Source organism: Rhodnius prolixus, unplaced genomic scaffold (assembly GCF_049639745.1).
Source record: "Rhodnius prolixus isolate KJV_2025 unplaced genomic scaffold, Rpr scaffold_3, whole genome shotgun sequence".
NCBI classification, from domain to species: domain Eukaryota; kingdom Metazoa; phylum Arthropoda; class Insecta; order Hemiptera; family Reduviidae; genus Rhodnius; species Rhodnius prolixus.
Window position 1 is genome coordinate 15,423,488 of NW_027411603.1, and position 17,796 is coordinate 15,441,283.

The 17,796-nt window shown below is 33.1% G+C and overlaps 1 protein-coding gene across 13 annotated transcripts in view; it reads left to right on the plus strand.

Moving 5' to 3' along the window:
• LOC141453691 (uncharacterized) overlaps nt 1-17,796 on the plus strand; it is a 298,436-nt gene that overhangs the window by 1,670 nt on the left and 278,970 nt on the right. For 8 of the 13 annotated variants that reach the window (XR_012458122.1, XR_012458121.1, XR_012458123.1 and 5 more), the window contains exons 2-6: nt 2,088-2,188; nt 5,698-5,965; nt 11,028-12,151; nt 12,351-13,536; nt 13,735-14,150. The gene's annotated coding sequence lies outside the window, so the exon portion shown is untranslated. Of the gene's footprint in view, nt 1-2,087; nt 2,189-5,697; nt 5,966-11,027; nt 12,152-12,350; nt 13,537-13,734; nt 14,151-14,587; nt 14,707-17,796 lie in introns of those variants that run through there. The other 5 variants (XM_074127197.1, XM_074127198.1, XM_074127196.1 and 2 more) reach the window with 4 other exon arrangements.

Sequence of the window (17,796 nt, forward strand, 5' to 3'; positions counted from 1 at the left end):
CACAAGATTGCTAAAAACTTTTTTTTCGAATTACAATAAAATTGCTATAACTGTTCAGATCCTTGTTTAAATTTAATTATAATTCTAGCATTTTCTGGTAGTTTCTGTTTTAATGTAATCGTAAATTAATTTTAATTATACATGAAAATTGTGCTCTTGGTCATGTCTCTTTAAGCTGGACTCACTAATGTACTCTTTTTTATGTGTGCCTTTCAAATGGCCTTAGACTGTGAGCGCATCTACTTTATTACAGCAGATTAAACATACTCATTCTGCCCTGGTATGTTACAATAGGTGCTATTGTAAAATCCCTCATATAAAATTATAATAATGACGTAAGTTTCGTCGGGGATCTTACTCTTTAAACTTAGATGTCACGATAGCAAAGTTGGTTAGAGGCGGGACCTGCAAAGGTAAGCGTATTGTTTTACTGCGATCGATTCCAGGTCTAGACCTTGGATTTTGCTTAATGGTTAATATGAAAAATTTATAATGAAGTATGTTAACTAGTCGTCTCCGTCAACGACACCTAATCAGGTAGTTTAACGTTAAGCCCTCCTGGATAAATAGGCATTACTTTACTCAGCCTTTACCTTTCCTAATTTAAATAGATTGTCAAATATGATTGAAATGAATTTTCAGTGTCACTAACATTTCTCAAACAAAGAAAGAGTTGAAAATAAAAAGAAGTTGTATGGGCTTATGTGGCCAGCCTTAAAGAAATTAAATTTATAAAGTTATTTTTGTTTGAAAGATTGTGAAGCTTAAAAAAAAAAATAAAATAAATGGTAAACATTCAAAAGCGTGTTTAAGATAAAAGAGGCGTTAAATTTAGCAGAGCTACCACCTTGCTTTGCATATTCAGAATATTCGTTTGTGTCTTTTCTTCCATAAACTTTACTTCAACGCTAATTCTTTTCAAAGTTATTTTTTTTTTTTACTTAAAACAAAATTTTTTACTACCTCGTAAGTTTCTAACTTATCTGAAACGTTCATAAATCAAATAAACGCAGAAATTATTAATATCCTGTAGTAATTATTATTGGGCCGGAATAATAAATTGTATATATTTCAGAATTTGTGGTCAGAAAAATCATCCTTTCTTCTTGCAACGGTTGATACCCGACAATGCGACATGCTACTAACAACCGTTAGCGAATGAGTGGCCAAAAATTATTTACTTAAATATACACATATTATACCTGTAAAACAAAAAATAATGATTAATACTTATTTCTGACATAATTTTGTCTGCCATTCTTAACACATCAAATTTATATTTTTTAATTTCATTTTGTTGTTTTGTAATCTGAAAACATAGTCGTAAAAATGTCTTCTCTTAAATCCTTGTTAACTTTTTATGCTTTACCCATATTTCGATGTCTTAATGTTTTTACATTTATTCAATATTTTATACATTATGTTAGTACGTGTTGCGTAGGGTGGTCTGGTGACCGCTTACTAAGTATTTGGTGTCCCTTTAGATTTTTAACCTATCAATGGACAGTGATATCCGTCTGGCCCTTTTGGAAGTTGTAAGTGATTCTCGTACAGCTACTTACCATTCCTCTTTCCTGCAAATTGCGCGCTCAAGTTTTAGGAACAACCACTGAATAAGGCATCACCGGCATCTATGGTTCCAAAATATAGCTGAAAGACTTCTTACCTTTAAGTACTTTGTAACTTTGGAAGAATCCATTTTCTTTCATTTAAAAGAAATGTAAAAGTAAATGTTTATAAAGACTTATTTCAAAAAATGGGTGTAACTTTTAGAATTGAGATTAGATTCATAAGCAATCAGGGTGCCTTACGTCTTCTTGTGTCAAGACTCTAGCTTGTTCATAATGCAAATGTCTGACGTGATTGACTTACAATAAACACTTCAGGAGACCTGCAGAGATATGTGAGCAACTATTTGATCTGGTTGATCCTCAGGCAACTCTAGCTTACCATAATTCACATTCAAATCTTACTGGCGACGCTGAACTTCAATAATGACAAACAATTTTGTTTACTTTCTACTTTATTTGATTCAAATTTACAATAGAAAATTTGATTTTATATTAAAGTAAAATTTTTGTTTCCAGAGATTATATACTGCTAGCAAATGTTTGGAGAAGTTGGAGAACTTATAAAGGCTAAGAAAATTGCATTTACAATGAGCCGGTTGAAGAAGAACCCTTCTAGAGTAAGCCAGTTAAACTATAATTTAGTACTTATTTTCTAATTAAGTAATGATTTACTAATTTACAGTTTTGCTACCAGCTTCACATTTGTTACTTTGATGATACAAATAATGCGAAACTAAATTGAAACTTTCGAGATTTATTGTTTGAAAGTTGTGAAAGTTAACTATTTTTGTTTGATGTAGAATGTTTGTATTAACTTACTTGATTTTGTTTCTGAATTTTCTTCTTCTTGAAGCTCACAAATGGCTTAAACTGCATATTATTTGCTGTATTTTTTTTTTACATCTTTAAATGTATTATTAAACATACAAAATAACAATTATAATTGCAACCGATCAAACGTGTTACATAGAGTTACAATAGATGTTTATGAAATTTTAGTAATCTTTAAGCTTTACTTGGAAACATTCACTACTTTGTAGGAGAATGGAAAGACGACCCGAATATTCAGCCTGTCAATGATGGTTCAAATGAGGACAAAAAACTTGGAATGACATTGTGGGCAGGTAAACCATTTTTCGTGGGGAAGAAGATAACTCTTAATGAGTTATTGAATATTTGAATCTCCCATTAGCAATAAACAGCTTGGGGGAAATCTTTGCAAAAGCTGTAAGAGCTTCGCTCACATTTTGAAACCTACTGAATAACCGTTTTTAAAAAATCGCCCTCAGAACTTGTGTTATAACTCATTACTAAACCAACGATAGTGTTATAAGAGAATATGGTATCGAAGACAACACCTAATTGGAAAGTCTGATAAAATGAAATTCAATTGCTTACTTCACGCCTTCAACAGATTACTTATTTAGCAGACAAATTAAGTAATTGTTGATAAAGGCTGCAACATTATTCTGCTCATATCATTTACTTAGTGACACCCAATTATACTATCGATAGTAGTGTGAAGATTATTTTGTTTCAAATCTATTCATTCGTTAAAGTAAATCAGGACAAGCGTTTGAGTTTTCTTCGCTTCCATCAAAGGAAAGATTTGAGCCAATAATTCGAAAACTTCATGAAGAATGTTAATTTTGTGAAGGCAGAAATAAGAACAGGTTAAGTGATTCACAAAATTTTCTACATGTCGCTTAGGCCCGCCTGAAAGGTATTTCGTTGGGAAGACAGATCCGAGTCTAATCTAGTCACTTGACAGCCACCAAGGGGCAATACCGATCTCCGACTTATGTAGTTATATTAACCAATAGATAAGCTGCTACGTGAGCTAGTTAGCATAAACTTACCACATACAAAAGTTTATCAAAGTGGCCACATTATTAGTATTGTATTTAATAGTGCAATTCTCTAAGAGATTATTGACGAAGAGCCTTCTAAGTAATACAATTAAACCATTATTTTTTGACAACAAAGCTTATTTGGTTATGTTATGAACATGACCTACCCTAGAGCTACCATCATCGTAACATTACTTTTAGCTTGCTCACTATAATAGAAGCATCTTTCATGCAGTATAGTAGCTTACGTAACATTGCAACAGAAAAATACCTTAAACTTTATTTATTCTTTTTTATTTTTTGTATAATAAATCATTTCACAATAAACCGAAAAAGGTTTGGAAGTTTTACATTCTTCATAATAAATCACAGGCTGCCTTACAAAGAATTTTCAAATAATGAAATATTATTATTCCCGTAAGTAGGGACAAGTGCATTTTGATGTAAAAATAAACATCAGTTTTTATATACCTATATATAAAATTTATTACTTTCATGTTCCATTTTCTTATTCCCTGCTTCATATTTTAATATTTTTACTGTATTTTGCCTGAACAAATGTATAATATATATCTAGAAAGCAAGGATTTCAATAACATTAGTAGACACATGGACTTGAGATAATATAGAATATACAGGGTATACACGGAGGAGTGGACGAAACTTCGGGAGGTGATTATGGGCATCATTTGCAACAAAAAAAATCTATATAAACTATGGCTCGATTCTGCTCCGTTTTACAGATATTTTTAATTCTATGTATTTTCAAGGTATTACTACTTTTTAGCAAACAGTTGTCCATATTTCTCAAACTACTAAAGCTAAAGCGATTTCAATAAGCTCATTAGAAAGAAGGTTAAATTTCCTTTTAAATAAGCTAAATTATATTTTAAATAATAATATCAAGTGTGTCACTTTGTGGCCCAAACATAAGAAATAGCAAGTTTCTAATTTTTTCCAAAAACTTTGACTTCATTTTTCTCAAAAATATTATATAAGTTTAAAACATAATAAAATAAAATTAAAAGAAGAAAATGGAATATGAGTTTAAATGAGTGTTTGGTACCAATTTCAAAAGAAAGGATTTTCGTTTAACGAGTTTAGATCTGTATGTTATTCTTAAGTTAAGTAGAAAAACATACTAAATATGTGATTAAAATACAGATTTTCTTGAACTACACAATAAACTTTTGGAATTAACAGGTTGTGAAGAGCTAATGAATAAGCCGAGAACTTACTTATCGTTCTAATCTAGTGCAGCATGTACTGTGTCTACAAAGGTGCCTCCTCTGACTCGCAAACACATCTGCATTCTCAAATAGCTGTGTCTGATCTGGTGGAATGGCTCACGTATTCTTCACCCAATCTGATCTCGTGCCAAGAACTCCCGATTTGACACTGCTAGATTTTCTCTTATGGAGAGTTGAAAAAAAATAAGGTTTATGCGCGCCCATGACATTAGGTAAGGAGAAGAATATTTGAGGTATGCAGAGCCATTCCACCAGATCAGATACAGAGACCATCTGAAAATGCAGATGTGCTTGCCAGCCAGAGGAGGCATCTTTGTACACACAGAACATGCTGAATTAGATTAAAGCGATAAGTAAGTACTTAGCTTATTCATTAGCTCTTCACAACCTGTTAATTCCAAAAGTTTATTGTGTAGTTCAAGAAAATCTGTGTTTTATTCACATATTTAGCAAATTTTGCTAATTCTAAAGAATAACACACAGATCTAAACTCGTTAAACGAAAATCCTTTCTCTCGAAATTGGCACCTAACACTCATTTAAACTCATATACCATTTTCTTCTTTTTATTTTATTATTTATATTGTAAATTTTATATTTTTGAATATAGTTCTTAATTAATTATTAAATTACATGTTTGCAAAAAAAAATGGCTTATTTAATAAAAGGAAATTTAACATTCTTTCAAATGAGCTTATTGAAATCGCTTTAGCTTTAGTAGTTTGAGAAATATGGACAACTGATTGCTAAAAATAGTAATATCATGAAAAAACATAAAATTAAAGATATCTATAAAACAGAGCAGAATCGAGCCTTAGTTTATGTAGTTTTTTTTGTTGCAAATGATGCCCAGAATCACCTCCCGAAGTTTCGCCCACTCCCTCCGTGTACACCCTGTATAATATAAAGCTAAGAGGTAATAAATAAGAAGTCTTCTAAAATCTATGACTTATTTGATTAAAAATTCACTGATAATTGTGTGCTTTCACTTTAAGTATCTATTAACTTGTTCTTTGTTTTGTTTTAGTACATGTTTGAAAATGAAAACTGAAGGAAGCGTCTTAGTATTTAACTACCAAAAGGGAGGCTGATCTTGAGATTTTTTCTTCATTAAAGTTCTAATTGCATCTTTTGGGTAGTCTGAATATAACAGAGGAATGGAATGATTCAAACACAGTTTATTATATACCTTTCTACTGTGGAATATACTAGAATATGCAGTCTTTATAACTACTGATGGAACTTCTTCCAGCAGTTTTCTCAAGAAGAAAATCACTTATGCCAACTTTTTCAAGGTTTGTACATGACTTTTCCAGCCAAGTTTACAATCCAATTTAAATCCCAGAAATACTATGGTAACTTCAATCTTCAAAATTAAACTTAACAGTACGCTCAGTATTATACCAGTTTTCTTATCGTTTAATGCTGACTCATTTTTTTTGTAACATGCCGCAAGAGATGTAATGTCATGAGAAGAAATGAAATTGTTTCGCAACCATGCTCATTCAAAAATTTTGCCTTTAGCGAATAATATGGTATCATCAGCATACAAAATCACTCTGATTACTTTTGTTTTAGTTTTCTTTTTTATTGGTTTTTCAAATTGCTGTAAAAGAGTTCTAATTAAATTTTCTGATCAGTAAGTTTTGTTTTGATAAATTAGTACAGGTTTGGATATGATCACAGCGAGACTGCAACTTTGTGATGTGAATTTAGTGCTAAGATTTAACAAATTAAACATCAGCTAGAAGGATGTATGTGAAATGTGTTTGTAGATATTTATGTTTGTGGGGGGATGTGTGTGTGCTTGTGAGAGGACAAGATGTTTGCAAACAGAGTCCCCTTGAAGCAACTGTGTCGGATCAGGGAAACAACCCTTCTTCCATGGTTGTTATGCCAAAATGGCCAAGCTCTCAACCAATTTCACGGGACGAAACACCACAGTACTGCTACTTTATCCGTTATGTGAAGGACTTGAGCAGCCCATAACATATTTTGAGTTTTTTGGAACATTATTTATAGCTTTTTTAAAGTTTTTTTTAAACTTATGAACCCAATATTAGACCAAATAATATTTAGGTATTGCTAGGCAATGTTGTTTCTGGTTTAAATTCTGTTATTATTTTTAGGAGTTGATATCTCGAGGTTTGTGAGTGTTTCTATAACACACTCATTTTAGAAACAGACGCACATTGAGCGTGTATGAACAGAAGCTAGTGTGGTTTGTTAGCCAAGTTTGACTTAATCCTAACCGTAGGTACGACAGTGTATTTGTGTTGAGTTTGAATGGTTGAATTGTTTAGTGAAGTGCACAGTAGAAATGTATACGAGTATATATATCACAGATCCCTCCGAGTTTGTACGAGAGGCACCGTATCCTCCTCTACTGGGATTTACCTTCTCCAGCACTTTACTGACAACGAAGCCTGGGATTCGCCAGTTTTCAGCCGGTGTCAGCGTACATTTCAACGCTAAAATAGACTGTAATTATTAACGTGGGCAAGTCACATGTATTTTACACGCCATTATCTTTGTACACAAAAAACAAACAGATATTTCTTCATCTATCTGACCACCAATCCCTGCGGACCAACGAGCTTGCATAAATACAACAACCACGAATAAACAGAAGATCACAAAACTGTATTTATTGTTTTTTTTATTTTTATTTTTAATACGGCTTACCTTGCAGTCACCGACATTGAATTGAAAATCTAGAATGAAGATTTATTGGTGAAATAAATGTACGTTTACATTTTTAAATTATTATCTTTTATTTTGCAATTTTACGACTAAAATGCTGCGCAAATATAGTATATCTGAAAGTAGGAAAAGTACTACTAGACCGAGCAGATATTCTAATGACGGTAAAGAGCCCCTGCAGACTCAGCATCATTTCAGAGTTGTAGACTTCTAAGAATCAGAGTTCGAATCATTGGAGAGGCAAACTAATGCCCTTTACGTTTTACTACAAACTCATAGTTATTAACACCCATTATTGCAGTGTGCGTTCTAAATTTGTCTGTCTCAACTACAAATCGCGATGGCTAGGATATGATGTTGATGAAATCTGATGATCTTGAAGAAATTTTAGCGCAACAATTACTTAACTTAGAGTAATCTTCTGCCTTCCTTGATATTCCTAATTTTTTTTTTTTGAAAGTTCTTTGTCTTTTCGTTGTTGGCGTTTCGGTAAAAGTCTAGTATTGACCTACATTAAATATCTTCCCTTCTATCGCTGAAGTGACATTGGCAGGACAGTTTGGCACGATCTTGAGGATTGGACTGGCTAGGTTCTAGATCATCGTCTGTGTACGATACGAGTAAAGAGTTGCCCTTGTGCGAAATGGTGATAAGTTGTGCTGGGATTCCATTAGCACTGATTAGGTGCTTAAAGTAGTTAACTTATTCAATTCTACTTATTTTAGTAACTTGCATACCCAGTTAATTGAACAGAAAATATTATTTAAGAAAATTCATTTCAGCTTTTAAAATAAAATAAATTTATTTGAAGCAATGAATTTAAAGGAAATAAGTTATTTGAAAAAAAAAAAAAATAAAGTACACAAAATGAATCCTCATAGATCACTGTATTCTCAGAGGCGCTAGATATGAACAGTTTGTGTCTGATACATTGCAGCCAGCACACCTCTCCATATCCACTCCTGGTATAATACAATAAATAGCCGGCCCCTGCCACGACCTGTTGTCTTTCTATAGCCGTCTGCAATATAGCTTTGCTCTTTTAGGTTTTAAACTTATGAAAAACATAATATAAAATTAATAGAGGTATTTAAATGCTTAGTAGACAATTTAAATAATGACCAAGTTCTGCTTTTTTTTTTACGTTAATAAATTTTTTGAAACTTAGAATTTAGCTTTTGTATTATAAAACATTTATTTTATCTAAGAATTCACTCCAGAGTTTCATTTTATAAAGTCTTAATTATATTCAGGTTTTTTAATTTATACAGTATGGTTTTGCAAAGTAATAACAATAATAGTTTGTAAAGAAGCGCCATGGTTAAAGACCAAAACTACCATGCGAATTTGTATAGATAAATTGGATTCAACTCCCCGTCTTAATGTTGAATTTTATTTAATTTATATTAAAATATGAAGATTTACAGTAAAGTAAATATTATACAATATTAGTTACCTGCCGCGGTACCTGAAAGATAGTTGGATATAAAGGCCACCTGATATAATAGGCATTACTTAACTTGATTGCCAATCCTTTTAAATTTTTCTAGCCCACAGAAGATTTCGTCGATTCATTTGTACAATATTCTGTACATCGCATAATAAAAATAGTTTTTACTTAATTATGCGTTATTCTAAACTTACAAATAGCTGATTATAATGAAGCAAAATTGAATTTATATGTGTACTTTCTTTCACATATGCTAACAACTCTAAATACGCTTTTACGCTTCTGTTTATATTCTCCAGCTTTATATTTTTAAATTACTAAAAACTTATAAGAAATTAAAGCTATACAGCCAAAGTGGATAGAGTAAATGATAAATGGGATGTAAAAAAAAGCTTGAGAATAATTTAGTGAGAATAAAGTTAAAATTCAGTACGCGCACTCAAGTGAATTTTCGCTAGAGCTGTCTTTAGCCTTGAAAATTTTCACGCTCTATTTGTGGTAGTGTTAATCCTATTTGAACAAAGAAAAATTGCTGTTTCTCAAAATTCTGTGTTTTATAAGTTTACTGTTATCATATTTATTAATGAAAGTAGAATTTTGTGATTCGAATCACTAACATTTTTTTCAATCCTTTACGTAAGACAACAAAAATTGTTTGTTGATACACATGTACCAGTTTTTTTTTTTGTTTTCCTCAAAATCATTTCCTAAATATTTCCTAAATTGGTTGCATTAAAGTTTTTTCTAAATACTTGTCTTTTTTTACTACTATTACTTCCATCGAATCCTCTAAGGCAGACGGCACTTTGACGGTCTTGACCAGGTGATGGACCAATTTCGATCCTCACTACCATTCAGCTACACACAACTACTTACTTTCTTCGTACACCTTGTTTTGCACTTGATATCATTGCTAACTACATTTATACGATATGCCAACTTACGTATTAACCGAAACTCACTTGTGACTTAGAAGCTAACCAGATGATCACTGTAACATCTTCGTCTTTTCTTTCTCGCTTTATACTGCGTATTCAATAACTTATGGAGTTATTTTACCATTAATGCAGCTTCTAATGCCAGGATGTCTATACTAGCGGACTATTCAGAGATTCGGTTGGTGCTGTTTCTTCCGGATTTATAAATATTTCACTCACCGAAATTGAGCAGGAAATATTACTATTTCTCTTGCAGTAATATAGGAATCATTCATTCATATTCTTAATAGTTTCTTAGATCCATCACGAACTTGACCAATCTTATTCGCAATACTTTATCGTGAGACTATTTTTAATTTAGGTACAGTAAACTTAGTTCAAGAGTTCCTCTTTAATTCGAACTGATATCGCCTGAATATCAATATTTTTGGATTAATACTGCCATTATCTTGTTTCTAAACGCAACAAAGAAATTCTTCGGGAGTTAGAGAATTTTTTTTTATTTATCTTTATAAATAAAGAGCAGATTAGAATAAAAACTAGGCATAACGATATATGTATATCGCTATTTAAACGACTGGTAAGAGTACTATTTTTATCAAAATGAGCAAATTGAAAACGAAGACTCATAATTTACAGGAAGAGTGCTTGACATACCTTTAGTGGAACATATTCTTAATTGCTTCGAATGTCTTCTCATTTACCGCACGAGGAAGTCTTACGCTCATGTAGATTATCAATTTGGAATTTTCACCAATTACAGAAGTTTTCAGAGCCCCGAGTTTAAAGTAATATCATAAATAAATTGTGCTCCATGCTGAGTGTGTGTGCTACTCTGTGAATCAAAATTTTCTCAAAAAATGTTCTAATGATTTTCACTACCAATATCTAAAACGCTTATTTCATTTATTCAAAAAAAGATTTTTTTCAGAAGTTCTGCGATAAGGGAAGTTTCATGCGTTTAAATATCATTAAATTGTCGATTCTAAATCGGAATATTTCAAGAATAAAATTTATGACAAATTTTTTCCGAATTCGAAGAACATCGGTTGTTAATGAAGTATGACTCTACTAAACATTGTTTTAGGATTCACGAAGAATTAATGAATATACGATAGTTGGGTTTGGTGCAATGGTTTAGCATGCAATTGAAACTGGATAGTTCACATTTACAGACCCGCGTAAATCGACCAAATTATTTATACTATTTAAATTCGTTGGAAGAAATGAAACAGTAAAATATGCTTCCCCTCGCTTTCCTCTTAGATGTAGCAGTTCTGAAAGTAACAGCTTTGGCAATGGCAGCAGTTGCAGTAGCAGTAGCCGTAGCAGCAGCAGTAGCGGTAGGAGGAGTAGCAGTTGTAACGGTAGCAGTTTCAGCAGTAGCAACAGTTGCAGTAGGTGGCAACAGTTTAGTGGCTGCAGCAGCAGTAACAGTAAAAGCAGTTGAAGTGGCAGTAGTTGCAGTGGCAGTAGTTGCAATGGCAGCTGTTGCAGTGGCAGTAGTTGCAGTGGAAGCTGTTGCAGTGGTAGCAAGTTGCAGTAGCAGTAGCGTTAGGAGCAGTAGCAGTTGCAACAGTAGCAGTTTCGGCAGTTGCAATAATTGCTGTAGATGGCAACAGTTTAGTGGCTGCAGTAGCAGAAATAATAAAAGCAGTTGCAGTAGCAGAAGTTGCAGTGTCAACAAGTTGAAGTAATAGTATTACTTTCTTTTAATATAATAAATAAAGAATGCCCTTAATGTTTGACAATATCCCTAAATGAATACTTTATTCCCAATTATGAATGTTAATTGCGATAAATTTGGCAAAGGGCAGCTGTAGAGATTTCAAAAGCAGTAGTTGTTACAGCTTTAACTTGTTTTTATTTAATTATAATAATTTTTAAAATAGTAGTTGCAGTAGTAGGTGTAGTAATTGGAGCAGTGGCAGTTTAAGTAGCTGAAGCAACAGTAGTGTAGCAGCAGTTGATGCAGAAACTGTAGAATCAGTAGCAGGAGCTGTAGAAGCAGCCGCAGTAGCACCAGAGTTGCAACAATAGCAGCAGTTGCGGTAGCTGTAAGTTTGAAGAAGTTGCAGCAGCAGCAGTAGTAGTTGTTGCTGCAGTAGCAGCTTTGGCAGTGTCAGCAGATGTAGCAAAGCAGTTGAAGGGGCAGCAGTTGCAGTGGCAGTAGTTGCAATGGCAGCAGTTGCAGTGGCAGTAGTTGCAGTGGTAGCAGTTGCAGTGGCAGCAAGTTGCAGTAGCAGTAGCGTTAGGAGGAGTAGCAGTTGCAACAGTAGCAGTTTCGGCAGTAGCAATAATTGCTGTAGATGACAACAGTTTAGTGGCTGCAGTAGCAGAAATAATAAAAGCAGTTGCAGTAGCAGAAGTTGCAGTGTCAACAAGTTGAAGTAATAGTATTACTTTCTTTTATTACAATAAATAATAAATGTCCTTAATGTTTGACAATATCCCTAAATGAATACTTTATTCCCAATTATGAATGTTAATTGCGATAAATTTGGCAAAGGGCTGCTGAAGAGGTTTCAGAAGCAGTAGCTGTTACGGCTTTAACTTGTTTTTATTAATTTATAATAATTTTTAAAATAGTAGTTGCAGTAGTAGATGGAGCAATTGGAGCAGTAGCAGTTGAAGCAACAGTAGTGTAGCAGCAGTTGATGCAGAAACTGTAGAATCAGTAGCAGGAGCTGTAGAAGTAGCCGCAGTAGCACCAGAGTTGCAACAATAGCAGCAGTTGCGGTAGCTGTAAGTTTGAAGAAGTTGCAGCAGCAGCAGTAGTAGTTGTTGCTGCAGTAGCAGCTTTGGCAGTGTCAGCAGATGTAGCAAAGCAGCTGCAGTGGCAGCAGTTGCAGTGGCAGTAGTTGCAATGGCAGCAGTTGCAGTGGCAGTAGTTGCAGTGGAAGCAGTTGCAGGGGCAGCAAATTGCAGTAGCAGTAGCGTTAGGAGGAGTAGCAGTTGCAACAGTAGCAGTTTCGGCAGTAGCAATAATTGCTGTAGATGACAACAGTTTAGTGGCTGCAGTAGCAGAAATAATAAAAGCAGTTGCAGTAGCAGAAGTTGCAGTGTCAACAAGTTGAAGTAATAGTATTACTTTCTTTTATTACAATAAATAATAAATGTCCTTAATGTTTGACAATATCCCTAAATGAATACTTTATTCCCAATTATGAATGTTAATTGCGATAAATTTGGCAAAGGGCAGCTGTAGAGATTTCAAAAGCAGTAGTTGTTACAGCTTTAACTTGTTTTTATTTAATTATAATAATTTTTAAAATAGTAGTTGCAGTAGTAGGTGTAGTAATTGGAGCAGTGGCAGTTTAAGTAGCTGAAGCAACAGTAGTGTAGCAGCAGTTGATGCAGAAACTGTAGAATCAGTAGCAGGAGCTGTAGAAGCAGCCGCAGTAGCACCAGAGTTGCAACAATAGCAGCAGTTGCGGTAGCTGTAAGTTTGAAGAAGTTGCAGCAGCAGCAGTAGTAGTTGTTGCTGCAGTAGCAGCTTTGGCAGTGTCAGCAGATGTAGCAAAGCAGCTGCAGTGGCAGCAGTTGCAGTGGCAGTAGTTGCAATGGTAGCAGTTGCAGTGGCAGTAGTTGCAGTGGAAGCAGTTGCAGGGGCAGCAAGTTGCAGTAGCAGTAGCGTTAGGAGGAGTAGCAGTTGCAACAGTAGCAGTTTCGGCAGTTGCAATAATTGCTGTAGATGGCAACAGTTTAGTGGCTGCAGTAGCAGAAATAATAAAAGCAGTTGCAGTAGCAGAAGTTGCAGTGTCAACAAGTTGAAGTAATAGTATTACTTTCTTTTATTACAATAAATAATGAATGTCCTTAATGTTTGACAATATCCATAAATGAATACTTTATTCCCAATTATGAATGTTAATTGCAATAAATTTGGCAAAGGGCAGCTGTAGAGATTTCAAAACAGTAGTTGTTACAGCTTTAACTTGTTTTTATTTAATTATAATAATTTTTAAAATAGTAGTTGCAGTCGTAGGTGTAGCAATTGGAGCAGTGGCAGTTTAAGTAGCTGAAGCAACAGTAGTGTAGCAGCAGTTGATGCAGAAACTGTAGAATCAGTAGCAGTAGCTGTAGCAGCAGCCGCAGTAGAACCAGAGTTGCAGCAGTTGCGGTAGCTGTAAATTTGAAGAAGTTGCAGCAGCAGTTGTAGTTGTTGCTGCAGTAGCAGCTTTGGCAGTGACAGCTGTTGTAGTAAAGCAGTTGAAGTGGCAGCCAGTGGCTGTAGTTGCAGTGGCAGTAGTTGCAGTTGAAGTAGCAACAGTACCAGTTAAAGCATTGTAGCAGCAGTAGCAGCAGCTGTAGCAGTTATGGCCGTAGCAGCTTTGGCGATAGCAGAAGCAGTTTCGGCAGTAGCAGCAGTCACAGTAGATGTCATAGGTATTTATTGATTATGTATTTCAAAATATTTTTTAATTGAAAATTATCCTGATTAGACAAGAAGTAAATAACCAGTCTCGTATAGCTTCATATCATCTTAATGATTTAAAATTTAGTATTCTACTACTGATATATTCTTTCAGTCCCCTTTACTTGACACTCTTGCTGCGGTCTAGTGATCATATTGCTTTAAATAATATATAAAAAGACAATTCATTAATTCTTTAATAAATCCTTTTAGAAAATTGTTTTTAAATGCTGCGTTCTGCACTTTTGGTTGATTATTGAATACATGGAAATAAATAGTTAATTATATGATTCAGTAAAACATGAAAATGCTGGTTTACTTGAAACAGCGTGCTTGAAAATGCTCACGGACAGGCGCCGTTGGGACGGTAGAGTTGCGCCCATGGTACTTTACTGCTTACTGTGTCCCAGCAGAATTCAGTCTACTCCGCGTTTCCGTATCTTGCGCATCTATTCGTTCCGTGATTGTCCATTTTCCGCGCTTTTTATCCACTTGTAACATCGATCACAACAGTAATCTCTCCTAACGGTGAGTTGCCATTAAATTAGGCTACAAAAATATTTATTTATTTTAACATCAAAATGTTCTAGTTAAAAGAGGTTGTTTCAAAATATTGAGATTGCAAATAAACATTTTCAATTATTATATCAAACTTTTTTCTTTTTTTTTTTTATCGAAAATGTTGAAATAATTTGATGACTTTTTTAACGTTTGATTAATTTGGAATTTTAATCAAACAATTTAAATAATCATTAGCAGGGTGTATATACACTTAATTATCTTTACGTCCATCCTCTTTGGCATGATGACATCCAGTAGCGGGCTTATCTCTAATGTACTAGCACCGAGACCCTTCTGGCTCGCTCAATTAACATAAATTAATTGCTGATGAATGAGCTACCCACAGAGTGAGTACACATCGAGGGTACTCTGACTGTTTTCATGCTAATATAGCAACCATTTTCATTAATAATATGAACTATTATTATATTTCTTTTATATAATTATTTCTTTTTTAAATTTTAAGACCACTCTTAAAATTTACGTATATTTATTAAATTTTGGTGGCATAATTTCTTGACGTTTAGTATTTATTAAGATATTTAGAGTAAATTATAATTAAAAAAAAAATATATCCAAATTATAATTCCAAAATTTGCCAAAAAGAAGATTAGTTATAATTTTAAAATCACAATCAATGTTGTAATCGCAAATTTCTAATAAACTAACATTCACTTCGCTCATTGTTACCATTTAATTTTGTGAATGCTTGCGCTTTGAAAGTTCGCCTAGACACCGGAATGTTATAATTAAATTTCTCAGTATGATTTTGTCATTCACATCAAATTCTTATATTTCTTATTGTTTTATCATTTTAATATTAAGCTTATTAAAGAATTAGAATCTTCGAGGGCCTTTGAAGGGGCAAAACATAAAATAATAATAATAATTTGATTTATTATTTAGTTATATTAAACCATAAAGTTTCGGTTAAAACTATATCTTTCCTCACTCGATCACCGGAGAAAAAATGAACCAAAATATTAGAATTTAATGTTTATGCTATCAAGTTTCCTTAAAGTCTATAAATAAAATAGATTTTTTTTCCGTTGGATACTGATCTTATTTTGTAAAGCTGGCTGCCGAGGATTCTGAATTATTGATCTAAAAAGTTTATTATAACTTGAATTGACCCTTTAAACTAGAAGTGACACAAAATTATTTTTGGTATACTTTCTTGGATAAATAATGCAAAAAGAAATAGAGAATATGAAGAGTGAAACCTATTTTTTTTTAATCCTGTGTAACAGAGCGCAGTAAATCCTATTAGTTCTAAAAGTTTATATATATATATATATATATAAATTGATAAATTCATCAAAAGTAAAAATGAATGGAAAATTGGAAGGTGCGGCAAACTGAAGGCGTTGTTTGTTGCTTCCTCGATTCTGGGTTCATTCTTCAAAATGGTACCAAAGAATTGCCTTTGATTGACATTGCCCTTAGTCACGAACTATTAGTTCACGAACAGTGGAATGTTTTCGAGTGGGCATGGCTCTCCAAATTAGTCGTACGTGGAATTTTCTGTGAATTCTAAATCCATTGCATTCTCCCACAAATTGAAAATCATTGTTCTCAAAAAAACGAGGAGCAACCGAGGCCATTTGACGGTTACTCTATGGAAGCGGTAAATTGGTATTTAGGTTAACGTTGACATTAAAATTATTTTTTAGAAAGTACCTTAAAGAGAAAATAAAATCAATGAAATTCGACATTCTTTCCACTTTTGGAAATCGAAACCCGATAGCTCCTGAAACTGAAATTAGTACTGCAGTCTCAAAATATGTCGTTTGTTGTGAATACTGATAAATAAGTGAACATCTTAGAAAAATTATTTACTTTCTTTATTACAAGGAAATTACACTAATTTCTACAGTTTGCTGCGACTGCATTTCAGTTACATTCAGCTTGTCTTGCTTTTTTCAAATGTTAGCATACTAAATAGAAATCTATTTTGATGATGTTGCTTAAAATATTTTATGAGAAATATAATTGGCGATTGTAGTGTACAACTTTTAAAATATCCTAACTTAAGAAAAGTAAAATAATTTTTCAAAAATAATTTTTTAATGACGCTCATTTCAGTATTTCACCGCTTATGTAAAGATTTGATTTTTTTTTTGTTTGATGGTGATGGCACCATTGAGAAAGAAAACGGCCTGAAAAAATGAAAATAAAATAAATATATGTTTAATAAACCAAAGTTCGATTTCTTTCTGCAGATGTACTATTAAAAAAAAAAAAAATTTTAATGAAATAAAAAAAACCCTTGCCATCAAGGTTTAAAGAGGTTAAATTAAACCAAATAAGACAAAGCGGAAGTGGCTATTACAATAAGCAGTAAAAGTTGATATGAGTCTGTAAATACACGATTAACGTTCAGTGATAATTACCTCCTAATGTTGCTCAGTTATTCTGGTTTAGAATCTTTGCAACAGATGTAGTTAATTCTTGATTATAATAACCATAGAAGTTAGCGTACATCTTATGCAGGGAGAATAGTAGAAGAGGGATATTTATTCATTGATAACATTCACTAAGTTTTAAGATTTTCCAAATGGTATCAACTGTTTATAGATTATTTTACCTGCGGTTATTAATACGATTTAATAATTACAATAATTGTTTCTGATCAGAATTTTTGTAATCTGAGTTCTGCTTAATCTTTCAATGCAAATTAATAAAAGAAATTATGATTCCAATTATTCATTTTGTTTTGGCCTAGGTATATGACCTTTAAGGTATATGATCTTAAGATGGCCGTATTGAGTTTTCATTATACTCGTAAATACTTAAAAGTCTCGTAGATAGATTTATTGACTTTATATCTCTATTAATACATTTCCGATCGGTAGCTACATTCCAGTTGTATTTTGTGTAATATTGTTATGTAAAAGAGGAGAACACCACCGTGTGTTACGGGATACGTTAAGATTTTCCTTCATCCCAATTCCAGCTGCCTGTAAAAAGTCGAAACTAGGACAGGGGTCGGCAACCTATTTTAAGAAGAGAGCCATTTTCTCCTTAAATAATTTCAATAAATCTTACCAAGAGCCG